Below are 19,897 nucleotides of genomic sequence, written 5' to 3'. Positions count from 1 at the left end.
CATCTGTATTGGTATTTTTTTAAAAGATTTTTTTTAAGATGTTTCTGAGATCTTTTAAAAGATGCTTTTAGTGCTTTATCATTTGTTTGCTGCCCTGGGCTTCATTTGGGAGGAAGGGTGGGATATAAATAAATAAGTAAACCACCCCAGTGAGCAAAACCAATAGATTTCTTGGGATGAAATTTCTCCCAGGCTCTTTTGGGGCTCTGTTTGGCACTTAATCTCCATCACTGTATCTGCTTTTGTTGAATAATATTAGCCCAACATGTTACACTGGCTAGAATACAAAAATAAACAAACAATGAATGTGTAAAATTTGAGCATATGTTTAAGACTCACTACCACAACATCTGACACAGAGGAGGAGGGGTGAACCCTCCTAAAAATTCAGGAGGGAGAGAGAACAAAATTTAAGTGAACAAAACACACGTGTCTGATTTATGGAGCTTATTTTGGCAGCCACTTTCCCCTTCCCCCTCCCTCACCCCAGCTTTGTTTTCACAAAAGTGCCTGTCAGAGTTCCTATATGGCATCACATAGCATTGCTTCTGAGGACTTTAGGAGTGGGGGTGGTGGTGACCACCAACTATTGGCTACCAGAAGGTCTCCAGTGTCAGATGGTGAGTTTCATCTGACCTCCAAACTTCACTCCAACCATTCAAATGAAGCCCCATTGAAACCAATGGATAATATCATTCTTGCTCTCTGTGGGAGCATGTTTGCTTCTACCCATCTCCTCTCCAAAGAGATATTGGGAGTTTGTTTCCTGAAGTGAGGGGGAGTGAGGCACCATGTGGGTTGTAAGGCCACTTAAGAAAGGGCAGAGCTCTGACCTGAATTCTTACTCTTTTGCTGTGCCCTCCGTCCCTCCCTCCCTCCCTCCCTATGCGGTATGGTCTTTGCTAGGGTTTGGGGGTGCCTTTTTGCTTTTCAGATCCTTTTTTGCCTACTTCATACTGCTGGGGTTTGATTCAATTGGCTTCAGGAGTGGTATGGTTAGCTTGCCTGAGCTGCCATGGAGCTTGGGCAGGTGAAGAAGGCAGAGGGTAAACAACAGGTATACTGAGGCATTCTTGGCTTAAGAGCACTCTTTTGGGAACTGCCAGTGCTTTATGCCTGGGGAGGACCTGAGGGGGTGCCCTTGTGACCCAAGGACAGTGTGGCCATGATGCACAGCTTGGGTGCACACCAAAGGCTCAACTAGCAAGGAGGGATGAATTGTCTCTCCGTCCTTAGCTGGAGAGCCACAGCTGATGGGTGAATTTACATGCCATGGGGACTGGAGTAATTCTTCCCTATCAGATAGAATTTTAATCCTCACCTGCAGGGGTGGTGTTGAATTTGGTTAATTTGGTCTTCAGGTTCTCAAAACAAAATGTTTATATTTCCATAAATATAACATTATCCCAACACTGAGTCTTCATTCCGGGTGTGGTGGCAAGTTGTTGTTGCTGCTGCTGCTGTTAGTTACCTTTGCAAGTCACTTTTTACCCCCCCCCAAAAAAGTCTCAAGATAAAATACAGTAATTCAAAACAATTAAAACTAGAACAAATAATGTTTAGTACAAAATACCTAAAGTGCTCATCCAATGACATAATAATGAGGTCATTAGTAACTTAAATCCCATTGATTTCAATGAGTAAATTAATTAGCTTTGTCTGAATCAAAGCCAGATTTTTTAAATTTATATATATATTTCCTGTAAAAATATGCAGGAATGAACCATTCTTCATGGTGAACTTTTTGTAAGAAAAACAGTCTCATATGTTTAGACATGGCGTTGTTGCCTTGAACTGTGCCAATGTTTTCACTGAATTAAACTACTTTAGATTTTAAAAGATGGTGAAGGAAGTGTTGAAGGAAGCAATTTTGAATCTGTTCATGATTCATGTTCTTGCCATTGTTTCTTTTTTTTCCCCTTACCTAGTTGTCTACCAAAAAATCTGATATAATACTGAAACTGCCAAGTTTTCAGGGGTTGTTTGCGCTTAGATGATATGTAACACAGCTTGGTGTTTTTTCCCCTGAGTCAGGTGTGTTATTTTTTGCTCATATTACTCATTTGAATTTCTAAAGGATCAGCAGCCTGCTTGTCATTGTACAATACAAGAATGTTAATTAAATAGATCAGCCTATAAAAGCAACAATTTTCACCTCAGAAACCAACATTACACTGAGTAGGTCATATTTCGTATCTTTAGAAAATTCCAGGCACATTTAAGATGACTGTAATTGGGGGGAGGGGTGTAAGAATCTTTAAAGTTCATCATGATGTTCAGCTTACTGTGGTCTATCCATTTGCTCATAGTCTTTTTCATTCATTTTCTGTATCTGTTATTTCAATCACAGTTCCCCCAATAGGAGAAAAAAGGAAGATAAAAGCAATTTGAAAGAAAAATGCAAAGCAAAGGATTGATTTTAAGTCATATTTAATATTTTCTCATATGCTAGTGACAGGGGGTTATTTTCAATTGGCCACTCCATCAGAGTCCAGACAATCTGAAAGCACAATATCAGCACGGTTTGATTCCATAAAGCATTGCAATGGGATTCAGAGAGACCCTCCCTCCAAATACACAAACATCATTGGGCCCATTCTTCAGAGTTTTTCAGCCACTGGCTGATCACTGGTTCTACTATTAACAGTGTTGCTTCTTGGTGGTGCTGTGATCTAGCATGGACAATTAATCAAGATGCACAACATCTTAATCTCATGGGCTCTTTTTGTACCCCCACCTGTCATCCCAGAGTGTAGGCCACATGGTGTGGCAGGCACAGGAAGAAGTGGATGCCTTCTCTGAGTGCCTTCCTTTGTTGAGGTGCATTTTGGTTTCACTTAAGGAGTAGACCTTTTATGCGATGGTTATTCAGTTCTGGAATGCCCCAAAGAAGTCCAACTGATGCTGGCACTACTGTACCAGCTTAAGAACATTTCATTTGCCCTGGCCTTTTAAAGATTTGCCTTGACTAAGCTTGCTTTTCGTGTCTATAGTCCTTGGTTGCCTCTTATTCCATAAATTACCATTAAAGGTGTTACTGTATTTGTTTGAATAATTTGTATGTCTATTGTATACCACCCTAGAATATTTTATATGAAAGGAAGTACAGAAATATTTTAAGTAAAATAATGAATAAATGAGCTGACATGGCAAAGACCTAATATGGCTATATGTTCTTGAAAGGAGACAGGAATGCCCACAAAATGGAAGAAAGGCAAGGGCCATTCTTTTTCATATATATAAGCTTTTGGCTAGTATGGGCTTGCCTTTATGCCTGGGAGCTATGCTGACAGCGTTAACCTCTGAAATTTAAACAATGAAAGAAATGTTTAAAAGGGGAGATGTCCATAAATAACTGGAGCATGCATGACAGCTGTAATATATTGTATTTTTAGTTGTAAAGTAATTGCAGTTACAGTTAATGTCAAAAGTTGGTGCTTCCACAATTCAATGATTAATGGAAGGGGTTTCAGATCAGAAACAATTCTTTTTCTTGAAATTCAGTAGTGCTACTATGAAAGTAGTTGTGAGTCCAGTAGATTCCCAGAGTGGATGAAGTTGATGGAGGGAAGCTAACCACCAAAGTAATATGTCACAGCTGAGCAGACACTGAGCTGTACTGGTTTATGGTACCACAAGTAGCATAAACTAGACATAGCCAATATGGTGCACTCCAGTTGTTGTGGACTACAACTCCCATCACCATTGCCCAAGCTTTGAGGGTTGTAGTCCAAAACATCTGGAGGGCTACACACTGGGTACCTCAGGCATAGCTTGCCTTAGACAAAACCTTGCCTTAGATTGCCTTAGAAGAAGCATTCCCCCAATACAGAATCTAGCTTGCCTTAGGAGCAATAGTGTGGCCCAGTAAGTAGAATTGCAGAGGCTGCACCCCAAAGCGAGCTGAATATCAAGGAACACAACTTCTAAAATGCAAGCTTTGGATGTGTGAGGAGATTGAACTGAGTGACAGAGGCTGACAATTATTGCCAGAGGCCGTTAGCTGAGGTGGTACTAAAACCTAAACCCGATCCAACCTTGGCCACTCCTCCATTGCACCTGGCAAAAGAACATAGTAGGGATATGGAGGCTGCCTCTGCTAGGACTGCACATTGTGGTCCCAGCTTGCCATACCTACACTTTTCTAGAGGACACAGCTCAACAACAGTTAAGGAAAATGCTGAACCCCTGTCTGCACCCTCCACTCAATCTCCAGAAGGGCCCAGTTGCCTGTGAGTGGGTGCTAATTTTAATGCATTTCAAGGCGGTTTTAGCAACTTCAGCTTTTGTGTCCAACTCACCTTCAGACAAATTGCCTTATTTTGACAAACATTTGAAAAGTAATTATTCAAAATAATAATGCCAAATATTACAGATCAAATTGCAAGAGGACTATTTGACTGACATTTAGAATTCCGCTAATGCTAGCTAGCATATGGTGGAATAAAAACTAGCTCAAAGTGAACCATTTATGAATAAAACTTTCATTTGGACATATGTTGCTTCTATTTAAAACTGCTGTTTCCATGTTTATATACAGTCTGGAAAGAGAGAGAGCGAGGAAATAGTGGGAAGTTTTTGAGAGTTTTAAAAACAAGTTAAATTTCACTTCATCTACAGAATCCTTCACTTTTTCTTGTTCTGCAATGAGCTATTTGTGTGCTTCTGTAATGGATAGAAGGAGTAATCATTATTTTTTTATTCACTGAAAGTCATTAGTCATAAATATCAAGATAAGCTTCTAAACTGAGCTTTGTACAATTTAACATGTCGAATCTCAAGATAAGATTGGAGCACATGGACAATTAAGGTTGCCGATTAGTAAGCCTGCCTGCCATGTATACAAAGCCACAAAAATAAAGTAATATGAGTTTCCTTTATGCAATAAATCAAAGAGAAGTATATAAAAAAGACATAATACAATGCTTGATTGTTCTGCGGGCTGGGATACCTCCTGTGGAAATTAGCGGCACTCCCTTTATCTTTTATATGTCTCATTATAAGAACAACAACCTACCCCTTCACAATGCCATGTATGCCACCAGTATGATAGATATGCCTGCGGAGGACCTGGGGGGTGCACCAAAGATGGCCACAGTCATAACAGCAGTGAGTTGAGAGCTCAGGTGAAGGTGTTGGGGTGTATTCTTGCTCTGCTGGCCCTTGCAATCTGCCACCTGAGACAAGTCACTCAGGGTGCCTAATGGTAGGGTGGACAGCACAGAAGAGGGATATTCTTATTCTGAATCCTGTACTGTAGAGGTGGCTGACCTTTTCAATCCTGAGGGCCTCACTGCGCCTTCCAACCTCTCCAGGAGATGCATACAAGCAATGGGCATGCACAGCTAGCATGCAGATGCACTCACATCACACACACCAGAGTGCACTGTGATGTTCCTATATATTAGTGTATATATGGTAAGTGCTGGTTGTTTAGAGTATACATGGTAAGTAGTGAAAGAGGAGGGGGAGTGAATGGGCAATAGAATGCTTGATGATTGGCTGAATGTTTAAAATGGCTGACAGTATAAATGAAAGGATGACAGGTAAATCTGGGTGAATGTGAGGTGGTGAATTGTGGAATCTGGGGGGAGAAGAGAAAGAGTGGATTGCTTGGTGGGATTTTAGAGAGTTGTTTACCAGGAGGGAGGTGGAGTTCAGATTAGTATTGAGTAAAACCATATGCTTATGTGCCTTAAGAAGAAATCCTGTTAATCTTGTTAGCTTTGTTATCTGTAATAAATACTTAATTTGGTTTACTAAAGGCCTGATCCTTGGCTGGGGTTTCACAGACCAGAAGGGAGGGTAAGGTAATGACCAAGGCTGAAGGGGAACTGTAACAAATGGTGGCAGCGGTGAAGAGAGTAACAATACCAGTATTCAGAGTCTCTGGGAATACTAGTATTGGGACGTTACTGGTGGTTGCCTAGCAGGGGGAATCTGTTGAGATCTGTGCTAGAGCGGGGAGAGAAAACATAAGAGAGAGCGGTCCGGACTGGTGGAGTCCCTGGTGGTGCCTAGAGACAGGCAGTAACCACGAGCAGGTAGGAACCTGACAGGGAGAGCCAGGGAAGGACGCATCACATGTGGTGTCAGTAGCGGTGGGATACGAACAACAGAGAATCCAGATACGAACCAAAGAGAGTCTCAAAGACATGCGGTGACAAAGGAGACTACGTCACAGGTGTTGGCTGTAGCAGTGAGATACGAATACTAGACAATCCCTAATAGTTGTGTGGCAAACAGAAATAACAAAACAAGATTTCTTGTGAGAGTGACTGGCAAAGAGTGTGTGGCAAAGAGTGAGTGAACTCAAACACCATGGCTGAATACATAAAAATGAAAAGAGAGGAGCTGGTGGAGAAGTGCATAACATTCAATTTACCTCATGAGGGTAAAGGGGTAGATGAATTGAGGGTAGCACTTATAGGATTTGCAACTGCCCAGCAAAAACAACCTGTCAGAGAAGAGACCCCAGAAGGATATTTAAGCAATCCCGCTTATATAGAGTACTTGAGAGAGAAGTTGAGGATGGAAGGTGCAGAGAAGGAAAAACAGAGAGAGTTGGAAGCTGAGAGATTGAGGATGCAGGCTGAGGAAAAAGACAAGCAGAGAGAGTTGGAAGCTGAGAGATTGAGGATGGAGGCTGAGGAAAAAGATAAACAGCGGGAGTTGGAAGCTGAGAGATTGAGGATGGAAGGTGCAGAGAAGGAAAAACAGAGGGAGTTGGAAATTGAGAGAATGAGATTGGGGTTTGAGGAGAGGGAGAAGCAACGAGCATTGGATGCTGAATTACAAGTAGAAAAGTTAAAATTTGATAGAGAGAAATTTCACTCTGAGGAGACAAGGAAAGACAGAGATGGAGCAAAAATAAAAATTACTCCAAAGGACTTTGCTGTCTATGAGCCTGGTCAAGATCCTCAAATTTACCTCAGCACCTTTGAAAAAGCAGCTCAGTTGTGGGGGCTACCTGAAGATAAATACATGCAGTATTTATCAAACCTGATTAAAGGGGAATTGGCTGAGGTATACCAATATATCCCCTCAGACAGGCCCGTCACCTATGCTGAATTCAAAGAAGCAGTGTTTAAAAGATTCAGACTGGGGCCTGATTATTTTAGAAAGCTTTTCAGAAATTGCCAGATACAGACAGGGAGGTCTTTTGTGGAACTGGGAGCAAAGTTGATGGATATATTTGGAAAGTGGATGAGCAGTGCCAAAGCTCAGTCAGTGGAGGAGGTGAAAAGCCTCATGATACTGGATCAATTATACCATCAGTTACCACCAGAAATAAGGCTCCTGGTCAAAGACCGTTCCCCTACATCTGTGCAGGAGGCCGCAGAGATGGCGGATCACTTCGCCTCCAATAGAACTGGCTGGGTGGGGAAAACATCAAGAGAGTTTAAACCCAGACCATATAGTGCTGGCAGAAGGGATGTGGTACCACAGCGAGTGAGTTCTCCATTAAAATCTGAAGGGCACAGGACACCCCAGAGTAGATCTGTGTACCCTAAAAGTGAGGAAAAATTATGCTACAAATGTGGTAGACCAGGGCACCTACGTTTTCAATGTGAGGTTGCCAACCCCATTAGTAATCCTGCTCAGACAAGGGCAGTGAAAACAGAGCCCAAGGCTTTAGAAACAGCGAAAAAGGTTCAGTTTTGCCAGATAAACTGGACAGAAGTAACAGACCTTGATTCAAGTCTGAGAGAGGAAGTGAGAGTACAAATTATTGGGCATTGCTTGATACTGGTGCCGCTCAGACATTACTGAGGCCAGATTTAATAAAATCTGAGGTAATATTACCTCAGGAAACTGTGACTATCCAAGGAGTGAGGGGTCAACCAGAAAGTTTGCCTGTGGCCCTGGTGGAAATGACTTGGAGAGGCCGAGAGGGCCGATATAAAGTAGGCATTAATGCCCAGCAACAAGAACCAGTAATACTGGGAAGGGATGTAATGGGCGCCCAAGGAAAGATCTATGTAGTGACCAGACAGCAAATTGGCAGAGAAAAAGAAGCCATATTAAGGGGGGCTGAAACAAACAGGGTGGAATCTGTTAACCAGCCTCAGGTCACCATAGCAACCACTAGCAGGCCTGCTGAAGAAGACAAACTGTATCAAGTGGTCTCTGGGGAAGAAGCAGAGCAATTCAGGGAACAGCTGCATAAAGATATCAGTTTGAAGCAGGTAAAGGAACAAGCCCTGACCCAACAGATTCCTTTCACTGACAAACTGAGGAATCAAGTTGTGTGTGAGAATGGGATTTTATATAGACTGTGGATGCCTGCTGAAAGAAAGGATGAATGTGAACCAGTGAAGCAATTGATAGTACCTAGCAAATACAGAACCAGATTGCTAGAGGTAGCCCACGATGTCCCATGTGCAGGACATCTGGGAATAAAAAAGACCAAGAGGAGATTGGCTGCACATTATTATTGGCCAAATATCTCCAAGGATGTAAAACAACATTGTCTATCTTGTGGAATATGCCAAAAGGTGGGAAAGAGTGGAGTAAAGACCAAGGCACCCTTAAAGCCCCTTCCTACAATTGGACAACCCTTTTATAGAGTGGGAATAGATTTGGTGGGCCCTTTTTCCAAACCCACAAGGCATGGCAAGAAATATCTAGTGGTGGTGGTGGATTTTGCCACCAGGTACCCAGACGCAGAAGCACTGAGATCTGTAGAAGCCCCTGTAGTGGCAGAGGCTTTATTAAAAATCTTTATGAGGCTGGGTTTCCCTCATGAAGTGCTGACAGATCAAGGCAGTGTATTCATGGGAGAAGTGATGCAATGTATGTGGAAATGTTGTGGTCTAAAACATCTAAAGACCACTACTTCCCATCCCGCCACTAATGGGCTAACTGAGAGATTCAATGGAGTTTTGAAGGGCATGATAAGAAGCTATGTTCAAGATCACCCACAAGACTGGGATGAACATTTGGGATGCTTCTTATTTGCATACAGAGAAGTCCCTCAGGAGTCAACAGGCTTCTCACCCTTTGAACTAATGTTTACTAGAAAAGTGAAGGGACCTTTGGAACTGCTAAAAAATTCATGGGAAGGAACTCTGGGAGAGTACAAAACTTCTGTAGTAGATTTTGTATTGGAATTCCGCAATAAATTAACATCAATGATGGAAGTAGTGAAAGAGAATTTGAGTCATGCACAGGAGAAGCAAAGTTACTGGTATGACAGAACAGCCAGAGAACGTGTGTATGATGTGGGAGATATGGTTATGGCGTTCATACCCAGGAAACATGACAAATTACAGGCTAACTGGGAAGGACCATATACCATCAGAGAAAGGCTTGACACAGTGACATATGTAATCACCACAGACCAATTAAACAAAAGCAAAGTGGTTCATGTAAATATGTTGAAGCCTTACCATACCAGGGATGCACAGGTGTTGCAAGTTACCTTATTCCCTGAGGGAAGTGGGCCTGAACTTCCAGATTTGGTACAGGAAAGCAAAGACAAAGGAGGGGTAGATCAAGTGGAATGGTCAGAGGAGGTAGAGGAGGAAGTAAAAGAAGAGATTCTGAGAGTTTTGAAAACCTATAGGAATCTCTTTAGCAACAAACCTGGCCGAACCAGTATAGTTATACATTCCATTGATACTGGAGATCATGCCCCAATCAGATCTGTTCCGTACCGTGCGAATGGGAAAGTTTTGAATGAGATCAAAAAGGAGGTGGAAGATATGCTGGAATTAGGAGTGATCAGGGAATCCATCAGTCCCTGGGCCTCAAGTATTGTCCTGGTTCCGAAAAAAGATGGAACAACAAGGTTTTGCATTGATTATCGGCTAATCAATAAAATTACTGTCCCAGATGTGTATCCTATGCCTAGGGTAGACGCTATGTTAGAGTTATTGGGGGCAGCAACCATTATCTCTACACTAGATCTCTGTAAAGGATTTTGGCAAATGGAACTAGACGAGCAATCCAGAGCCAAAACTGCCTTCAGTACACCAGATGGGTTATATGAGTGTGTGACTTTACCCATGGGACTAAGGAACTCACCAAGTTCATTTCAGAGGCTAATCAATACTGTGTTGCGAGGCATGTCAGATTTTCAGTGGCCTATATCGATGACGTGGCCATTTTTAGCAAGTCGGTGCCTGAGCATGTCCAACACCTGACAACAGTATTGGAGGCCTTAAGAAAAGCAGGCCTCACAATAAAAGCTAAGAAATGCCAGTTTGGACTAAAGGAAGTAATCTATTTAGGACATAAGGTGGGGAGTGGGAAAATCACCCCCTTATGGAGCAAGGTGGAGGCAATACAAGCGTGGCCGATCCCCTTAACCAAAAAACAAGTAAGGGCGTTTCTGGGTGTGGCTGGTTTTTATAGGAAGTTTGTGAGAAATTTTGGGGAAATAGCAACCCCCTTGCATGAATTGACCAAGAAGAAGTGTTCTGAGCGTGTGGTATGGACGGATGAATGTCAGAAGGCTTTTGATCTACTGAAGCAAGCCTTGTGCCAAGGACCCATATTAATAGCACCAGACTATGAGCAACCATTCATCGTGGCTACAGATGCGTCAGACCTCGCGCTGGGAGTCGTCTTGCTGCAGGAGAGAGAAGGCACCAGACATCCAGTGGCGTATCTGAGTCGCAAGCTGACGCCGAGGGAGAAAAACTATTCGTCGGTCCAGAAGGAGTGCCTAGCGGTCGTGTGGGGACTGAACAAGTTGCGCCCATACGTGTGGGGACGAAGATTCACAGTGACTACGGATCATCGGGCCTTGTTATGGTTGCAGACTATGAAAAACCATAACACTATGCTGCAGAGGTGGTCCTGGGCCCTACAGGACTATCAAGTGGACTTCCAGTTCATCAAAGGCAAGGACAATGTACTAGCCTATGGACTTTCCAGGCAAGTGGCTGGGACTGCAGTGACGTGACCAGACAGAGGAACAAAGAAAGACATTTTCCCCATAGAGACTTTTATTTGTTAACGCGATGTATAAATCCTGGAACAGGAATAATACTCTGCCGTTGTTTAAGGGGGGGGGAATGTGATGTTCCTATATATTAGTGTATATATGGTAAGTGCTGGTTGTTTAGAGTATACATGGTAAGTAGTGAAAGAGGAGGGGGAGTGAATGGGCAATAGAATGCTTTATGATTGGCTGAATGTTTAAAATGGCTGACAGTATAAATGAAAGGATGACAGGTAAATCTGGGTGAATGTGAGGTGGTGAATTGTGGAATCTGGGGGGAGAAGAGAAAGAGTGGATTGCTTGGTGGGGTTTAGAGAGTTGTTTATCAGGAGGGAGGTGGAGTTCGGATTAGTATTGAGTAAAACCATATGCTTATGTGCCTTAAGAAGAAATCTTGTTAATCTTGTTAGCTTTGTTATCTGTAATAAATACTTAATTTGGTTTACCAAAGGCCTGATCCTTGGCTGGGGTTTCACAGACCAGAAGGGAGGGTAAGGTAATGACCAAGGCTGAAGGGGAACTGTAACAAATGGTGGCAGCAGTGAAGAGAATAACAATACCAGTATTCAGAGTCTCTGGGAATACTAGTATTGGGACGTTACTGGTGGTTGCCTAGCAGGGGGATCTGTTGAGATCTGTGCTAGAGCGGGGAGAGAAATCATAAGAGAGAGCGGTCCGGACTGGTGGAGTCCCTGGTGGTGCCTAGAGACAGGCAGTAACCACGAGCAGGTAGGAACCTGACAGGGAGAGCCAGGGAAGGACGCCTCACATGCACACACATTGCAAACACAATATTGCACATATTACATATAAAGAGCGTGCACACACACGTCAGAGCGTGTGCATGTCCATGTATGCACATAAACACATAGGGTTCTATTCAACGAAGTCCTACTCAGAGTAAACCCATTGAAATTAATGAACCTAAGTTAATCATGTCCATTAACTTCAGCAGCTCTACTCTGAGTAGGACTTCATTGAATACCACCCCCTATACACAACAGGAAACACCCACCTACAGACAGATACACACTAGCTTCAAACTACTTCCTGTTGTCGCTCATCAGATGATTGATCTGGTGAGCTGTGGAAGGGCTAGTAATTTGGCCTAGAATTCTCAAGTGGGGGAGTTTGCTTTTTAATTCTGAAATTTGTCACCATCACCAAATTCAACAGCAAAGGTTTCTGCAGACTTACCATACCAACATGACAAGCAGAAATTGATATTTTCTATTACTTAGATGTGAGGATGGATAACTATATAAGACAAACTCTTTACAATTATTGACTGTTCCTTCTCTAATAAATGTGTCATCCCACCCTTCAGTGTGGTACAATCCACATACACAAAATACTACAGTAGGGCCCCACTCATACAGTGGGTTACGTTTCAGACCCCCACTGTAAAGTGGAACCCATTGAATAGAATGGCATGCGATGCCCCCAAACCGCCGTAAAAACGGAACAAGCACCGTATGAGTGGGGCTTTAGTCTAATTGCATCTCATTGAGACCGCTGTATTAGTGATCCACTTTACAGCAGTAAAGCGGGGCCCTACTGTATAAAGAATATCACTGGATTACTGTGGAATCAAATGGCTCTATAATCAGACAGATTTAAGAAGATTCCCCAGCAGGATTCACAACACTATCATTTTCAAGTGCAGATTCAAACCTCAGCTGATATGACTGATGAACTATGATTGCACTGATGTTATCATATAAACATTTGTTGACCCTTTTTTTTATTTAAACATGTACTGACTAACATGGTTTACCTCCATTCTGTGCTTTCCAAAGTGCACATTTTGGAGAAAAGTAATAATAATTTTACATCAAGTTGTATTCTAGGGAAAATGTACACCTTATGTTACATAGTTTAGAATATTAATATATACCTATTTAAAAGTGCTTAGACAAAAGCCCAGAAGAATTCTGTCATTATCACCTTTCATACGTTCTAGTTTTCTTCTAAGCTAGAATAAAAGTGACACTTTCCTATGAAAGCTGAAATACTAAGAAATGGATTCCACTTAAGTTGATTACATATGTTCAGAAATGAAGCATAGTATGCAAGGTTAACTAGTTCCTGGATAACCTTGGTTGCTGAAATTGGAGGCAATCCTATGCACAACTGATTGTGAATAAGACCCACTGAACTCATTCTGTGGGATCAGGATCAACTCTGTCATCCAGGGGAATGAAGCAATTTGCTTCAGGCAGCACCATTTGGGGGAAGATAGGGTAGATTAAGGCAGGAATTAATATCTGAATAGTGCAGGAAGGCTTTTAAAGTGTTATCCCTACTGGGTTTATCTGTATCTATTGCCATTTGAGATCAGCTTCAAGCAGCAGAAAAGCCAAATTCATACTAAACTTCAGCAAACCTTTGATTATGTCTTATGAAATATTGGTCAAGTCTTGTGAGACTTAATGATGTCTCGTGAGAAATTTGATGGTGTGATAATGGAGGGAGGCCTATAGAAGGACTTTTCCCATATGGCCCGGCCTCAGGATGTGGGAAACGTGGTGGTCCAGCTACTGGCCATCCTAGCTGATGGCAGCAGCTGTGGAGAGCCTGGTCAGGAAGCTGTTTCTTGCTTACTCTTGCTTTCTCTGTTGTTTGAAGTGGGCTTGGAAGAGATGCTGACATCTGTCCAGGTGTAACTTCTGGCAGCGTGCTAGAGCAGTACTACAGAAACTGGCAGGGCCACAGTCATAACAGCAGTGAGTTGAGAGCTCAGGTGAAGGTGTTGGGGTGTATTCTTGCTCTGCTGGCCCTTGCAATCTGCCACCTGAGACAAGTCACTCAGGGTGCCTAATGGTAGGTTTGGCAACAAGGATGGGTTGCATGTAGGTTTTCACTGTGTTCCCTGTGTCAAAATGAGCACTTCCGAGAATGCTTCCATTGATGTCATATTCCTTCTGGAGATGTGTAAGTCCATCAGCCCCAGAGCTGATGGGAGTTGTAGTCTAAAACATCTGGATAACACAAGGTTGGGGAAGGCTACAAGGCATACTGATTAAGAGACATCTATTTGACAATTGAAGCAACTCTAATTCCCTGCTGCCAGTTACACTTCACTGTAGATTGTTTAGATAGCAACAGCATTTTGTTTTTCATTTTGAAAAAAAATGGTATTTGAACTATTACATTCTTCTGATCTCCTTCACATTGCTTTTAAGGTATTGTATCACTTACTTACAGTTTTCTGGAAGCTTATTACAAATACCCTTGGGCAAAGACAATTCAAAGAAAGGTTCAAATAAAAACAAATAATGAATGAATACAAAGCAGGGCAGCCAGAATCAAAGGAAGAGAAAACTCCTATACCTTTAATAGTAGTGTAGAGGAGGGCATTTCAGCAATGATGAATCAATTTCATGACTGCCTTACCACATACGGAACTCTGCAGAGATCCAGTCAAGCCCCGTACTCAATTTTGGTCAAAGAATTGTTTATTATTACCTGAATTTGTTTTGTCTCTCTATTTAGGCACACACCATCCTCAAACAGAGCAGAGCAGAGGGAGCTGTCTCAGTTGGTCTACCAGTGAGGACATATAAGCAAGCCAGCTTTCAGAGAGCGAGCGAACAGGAGTTTGACAAAGTAGCTGTAGCAAGGAAAGGAAAAACACCAAGAGGGCTCTGAAGCTGTGTGCTCTAAGCCATATGCTCTGAAGGGCTCCATAGCAGCATGATTGGAAGGGGTGTGGCCTGAGAACTGCTGAGGGCAACAAGCAGCAGCTGTGTATGCTGGGGCTCTCATTCTGCTTCCTGACTCCTAACAGAGCAGAGCAGAGGGAGCTGTCTCAGTTGGTCTACAGGTGAGGACATATAAGCAAGCCAGCTTTCAGAGAGTGAGCGAACAGAGCAAGCGAACAGGGAGAGCAAATAGGATTTTTACAAAGGAGCTGCAGTGAGGGGGGAAAAAAGTCCAAGAGGGCTCTGAAGCCATGTGCTGTGAAGCCGTATGCTCTAAGCTGTGTGCTCTGAAGGGATCCATAGCAGCTTGATTGGAAGGGGTGTGGCTTGTTAGCTATTGGCTTAATGGTGTGGCCTGAGAACTGCTGAGGGCAACAAGCAGCAGCTGTGTGTGCTGGGACTTTCATTCTGTTTCCTGACTCCTAACAGAGCAGAGGGAGCTGTCTCAGTTAGTCTACAGGTGAAGACATATAAGCAAGCCAGCTTTCAGAGAGCGAGCGAACAGGGAGAGCAAACAGGAGTTTGACAAAGGAGCTGTAGCGGGGAAAGGAAAAAGGCCAAGAGGGCTCTGAAGCCATGTGCTCTGAGGCCATGTGCTCTAAGCTGTGTGCTCCAAGCTGTGTGCTCCGAAGGGCCCCATAGTGGCTTGATTGGAAGGGGCATGGCTTGTTAGCTATTGGCTTAAGGGTGTGGCCTGAGAACTGTTGAGGGCAACAAGCAGCAGCTGTGTGCTGGGAATTTAATTCTGTTTCCTGACTCCTAACAGAGCAGAGGGAACTGTTTCAGTTGGTCTACAGGCGAGGACATATAAGCAAGCCAGCTTTATGAGAGCGAGTGAACAGGGAGAGCAAACAGGAGTTTGACGGGGGAGTTTGACGGGGGAGTTTGACGGGGGAGTTTGACGGGGGAGTTTGACGGGGGAGTTTGACGGGGGAGTTTGACGGGGGAGTTTGACGGGGGAGTTTGACGGGGGAGTTTGACGGGGGAGTTTGACGGGGGAGTTTGACGGGGGAGGGCAAGGGGGAGGGCAAGGGGGAGGGCCCTAACCCCCCCCAAACCCCAAATTACTAATTCTCCTTGTACAGTGCACTGCATACCAGCGGAACTCTCAAGTTTACCCTGTAGTAGGACAGGACAAAGCACAGGCCACTCCAAAACAAGTAGTTAGAAAGAAACAAATGACAGAAGGGAGTAGGAACGGGAAGGATACTCCCATGGTTGTGACCAGCAACGTGTGTGCCACGTTTGGGTTTTTTGCCTGAGAACAACATGGCATACACGTGCAACAAGTGCAAGCTCGTGGCACTGTTGGAAGAAAAAGTGAGAGGCCTGGAACGGCGGGTGGCCACACTGAGAACTATAAGAGAAGATGAAGAGTTCTGGACAGAATGCTGGAACAACAGCAGCAAAGAGAAGTACAGGAGGTGGAAGAGCAACAGCATGTGGTAGCAGAAGAGGAGACTGCTTTGGAGAGGAACAACGAAGTGGAAGAAACTCCATGGGAAAGGGTGACAGCTAGGAGCAGAAGAGCTAGAAGACACCCTTCACCAGTGGAACTATGGAACTGCTTTCAACCACAAAAGGATGAGATTGGAGGACAGCCTGTGGTGGAAGAATTACAGAAGACCCTGTGCGACAACGAGCGAGAGGCTGAAGCTCAGTCAAGCAGGGCCAATGAAACTTCATCCCACAACAAGAAGAGAATACTAGTAGTGGGAGACTCCCTACTGTGTGGGATCGAAACCCAAGTATGCCGAGAAGATCCGTGGACTCGGCAGTATGCTGACTACCAGGAGGATGGATTAGAGATGTGATGGAAGGGTTGTCATCACTCATCAAGGCCACCGACAGGTATCCCTTTCTCCTCATCTATGTAGAGACGAATTATACTGCCAAACGGAGCTATGAAGAAATCACATCAGACTTTGAAACTCTGGGAAGGAAACTCTGGGAAGGAAACTGGGACCTTGGGGCCCAGATAGTTTTTTCATCCATCCTTCTAGTACTTAGGAGTAGAATGGGAAAGAAAAATACTCTGTGTGGATGAATGGCTGTGAAGGTGGTGCTGACATGAGAGATTTGGATTCTGGGACCACAGGCTATGCTTCCTGGAAGATGGATTGCTGGCAAGTGATGGGTTGCATCTCATAAGGACTGGGAAGAATGTGTTTGGCCACAGCATGGAGAAGTTCATCAGGAGGGCTTTAAACTTAATACTAAGGGGGAGGGAGACGTAAACTTGGTGGTAACTACTGATGAAGGCTTGTGCACATTAATGGGAACAGAGAGATTGGCTGTAATAGGGACCAGTGACAGTCCTCAGAAAAATGTAGTAAGAAAGCCAAGCCATAAATCACATGGTCTTCAATGCCTGTATACTAATGCGCAGAGCATGGGAAACAAGCAGGATGAATTTGAACTCTTAATACAAGAGGGCAATTACAAGTTGATAGATATAACTGAAACTTGGTGGGATGACTCCCATGACTGGAATACAGCAATTGAAGGATATAACTTGTTCAAAAAGAACAGAAGGAATAAAAAGGGAGGTAGAGTTGCGCTATATGTTAAAAATATATATCCCTGCACAGAAATACAGGAAGATGAGCTTGGTAGCTCCACCAAGAGTATCTGGATTAAAATTAATGGGGCAAGTAATAAAAGGAATGTGGTGCTTGGAGTCTATTACTGACCACCCAATCAAGGAGAAGATGAGAATGTAACTTTTGAAAAGCAAATTGCCAATGTTTTGAGGAGTCATGATGTAGTAGTAATGGGGGGTTTCAATTATCCCGATATCTATTGGGAGACAAATTCTGCCAAACACGGCCCCTCCAAGAAATTTCTGGCTTGTGTTGGAGATAACTTTTTCCTACAGAAAGTGGAGGAAGCAACCAGAGGATCAGCTATCCTTGACTTGATTCTAACCAATAGGGATGATTTGGTGGATGAAATGGCAGTTATGGGAACTCTGGGGGAAAGTGACCACACCATACTAGAATTCTTGATTTTAACAGAAGCAAAAGTTGAGAGTAGCCATATGTGCACCCTGGACTTCAGGAAAGCTGATTTTAATAAACTCAGAACAATGGTAAGTATGGTTCTGTGGCTAGTTTCCCCAATGAGAAAAGGAGTCCAAGATGGATGGGAGTTTCTAAAGAGGAAATTCTAAAGGCTCAAAGGAAAACGATTCCATCAAGGAAAAAAGGGGGGAAACAGCAGAAGAAGCCAATGTGGCTTCACAAAAAGCTTAGAGAGGACCTGAAAACAAAAAAGGACACATACAGGAAGTGGAGAGAAGGCCAGGCCACAAAGGAAGAGTACAGGCAGGTATCACGGAATTGCCGGGATGGTGTCAGGAAGGCTAAAGCTGAGAATGAACTGAGTTTAGCGAGGGATGCTAAAAGCAACAAAAAAGCTTTCTTCAAGTATGTCCATGGTAAAAGACAGAGAAAAGAAACGGTCGCACAGCTACTCAATGAGGATGGCAAAATGATAACAGATGACAAAGAAAAGGCAGAAGTGCTCAATTCCTACTTTGGTTCAGTCTTCTCCCAAAAAAGGATCTGTGACCCTCCCGGGAAACATGAAGTAGAAGGGGCAGGATTGGAGCTTGAGATTGATAGACAAATGGTCAAGGAATATCTAATCACTTTGAACGAGTTCAAATTGGCAGGGCCCAATAAACTGCATTCTAGAGTATTGAAGGAACTGACTGAAGAACTCTCAGAACCAGTGTCTATTATCTTTGCGAAATCATGGAGGACTGGTGAAGTGCCGGATGACTGGAGGAGAGCTAATGTTGTCCCTGTCTTCAAAAAAGGCAAAAAGGAGGAACCGGGGAACTACAGACCAGTCAGCCTAACATCAATCCCTGGAAAAACTCTGGAGCAGATGATAAAACAGTCAATCTGTAAGCACCTTGAAAACAATGCAATGCTTACTAGGAGCCAACATGGATTTATGAAGAACAAATCCTGCCAAACGAATCTTATCTCATTTTTTGACCGGGTAACCTCCCTTGTAGACTGTGGGAATGCTGTGGACATAATATACCTCGACTTCAGCAAAGCTTTTGACAATGTGCCCCATGATATTCTCATTAGCAAGCTAGCTAAATGTGGGATGGATGGAACAACTGTCAGGTGGATCCACAGTTGGCTCCAGAATCATACTCAAAGAGTGTTTATCAATGGTTCCTTGTTAAACTGGGGGGAGGTAATGAGTGGGGTACCACAGGACTCAGTCCTGGGCCCAGTGCTCTTCAACATTTTTATTAATGACTTGGATGAGGAGGTACAGAGCATGCTTATCAAATTTGCAGATGATACAAAATTGGGGGGCACAGCTCATACCGTGGAAGACAGAAACAAAATTCAAAGGGACCTTGATAGGCTGGAGCATTGGGCTGAAAACAAAATAATGAAATTCAACAGGAATAAATGCAAAGTTCTACACTTAGGAAAAAGAAACCAAATGCACAGTTATAAGATGGGGGATACTTGGCTCAGCAATACAACATGTGAGAAGGATCTTGGAATTGTCATTGATCACAAGCTGAATATGAGCCAACACTGTGCTGTGGCTGCAAAAAAAGCAAATGCTATATTAGGCTGCATTAACAGAAGTATAGTTTCCAAATCACATGAAATATTAGTTCTCCTCTATTCAGTACTGGTTAGGCCTCATCTTGAGTACTGTATCCAGTTCTGGTCTCCGCACTTCAAGAAGGATGCAGACAAACTGGAACAGATTCAGAGGAGGGCAACAAGGATGATCAGGGGACTGGAAACAAAGCCCTATGAGGAGAAACTGAAAGAACTGGACATGTTTAGCCTGGAGAAGAGAAGACTGAGGAGAGATATGATAGCACTCTTCAAGTACATGAAAGGTTGTCACATAGAGGAGGGCCGGGATCTCTTCTCAATCATCCCAGAGTGCAGGACATGGAATAATGGGCTCAAGTTGCAGGGAGCCAGATTTTGACTGGACAGCAGGAAAAACTTCCTAACTGTTAGAGCCATACAACAATGGAATCAATTACCTAGAGAGGTAGTTGGCTCTCCGACACTGGAGGCATTCAAGAGGAAGCTGGACAGCCATCTGTCGGGAATGCTTTGATTTGGATTCCTGCATTGTGCAGGGGGTTGGACTTGATGGCCTTATAGGCCCCTTCCAACTCTACTATTCTATGATTCTATGAAATAGCACTGCATCTTATTCAAAAGGCTGATTATTCAAG

Source organism: Rhineura floridana, chromosome 1 (genome assembly GCF_030035675.1).
Source record: "Rhineura floridana isolate rRhiFlo1 chromosome 1, rRhiFlo1.hap2, whole genome shotgun sequence".
NCBI lineage: Eukaryota > Metazoa > Chordata > Lepidosauria > Squamata > Rhineuridae > Rhineura > Rhineura floridana.
The sequence above is the reverse complement of the archived record's forward strand: the minus strand, read 5'-3'. Positions refer to the sequence as shown.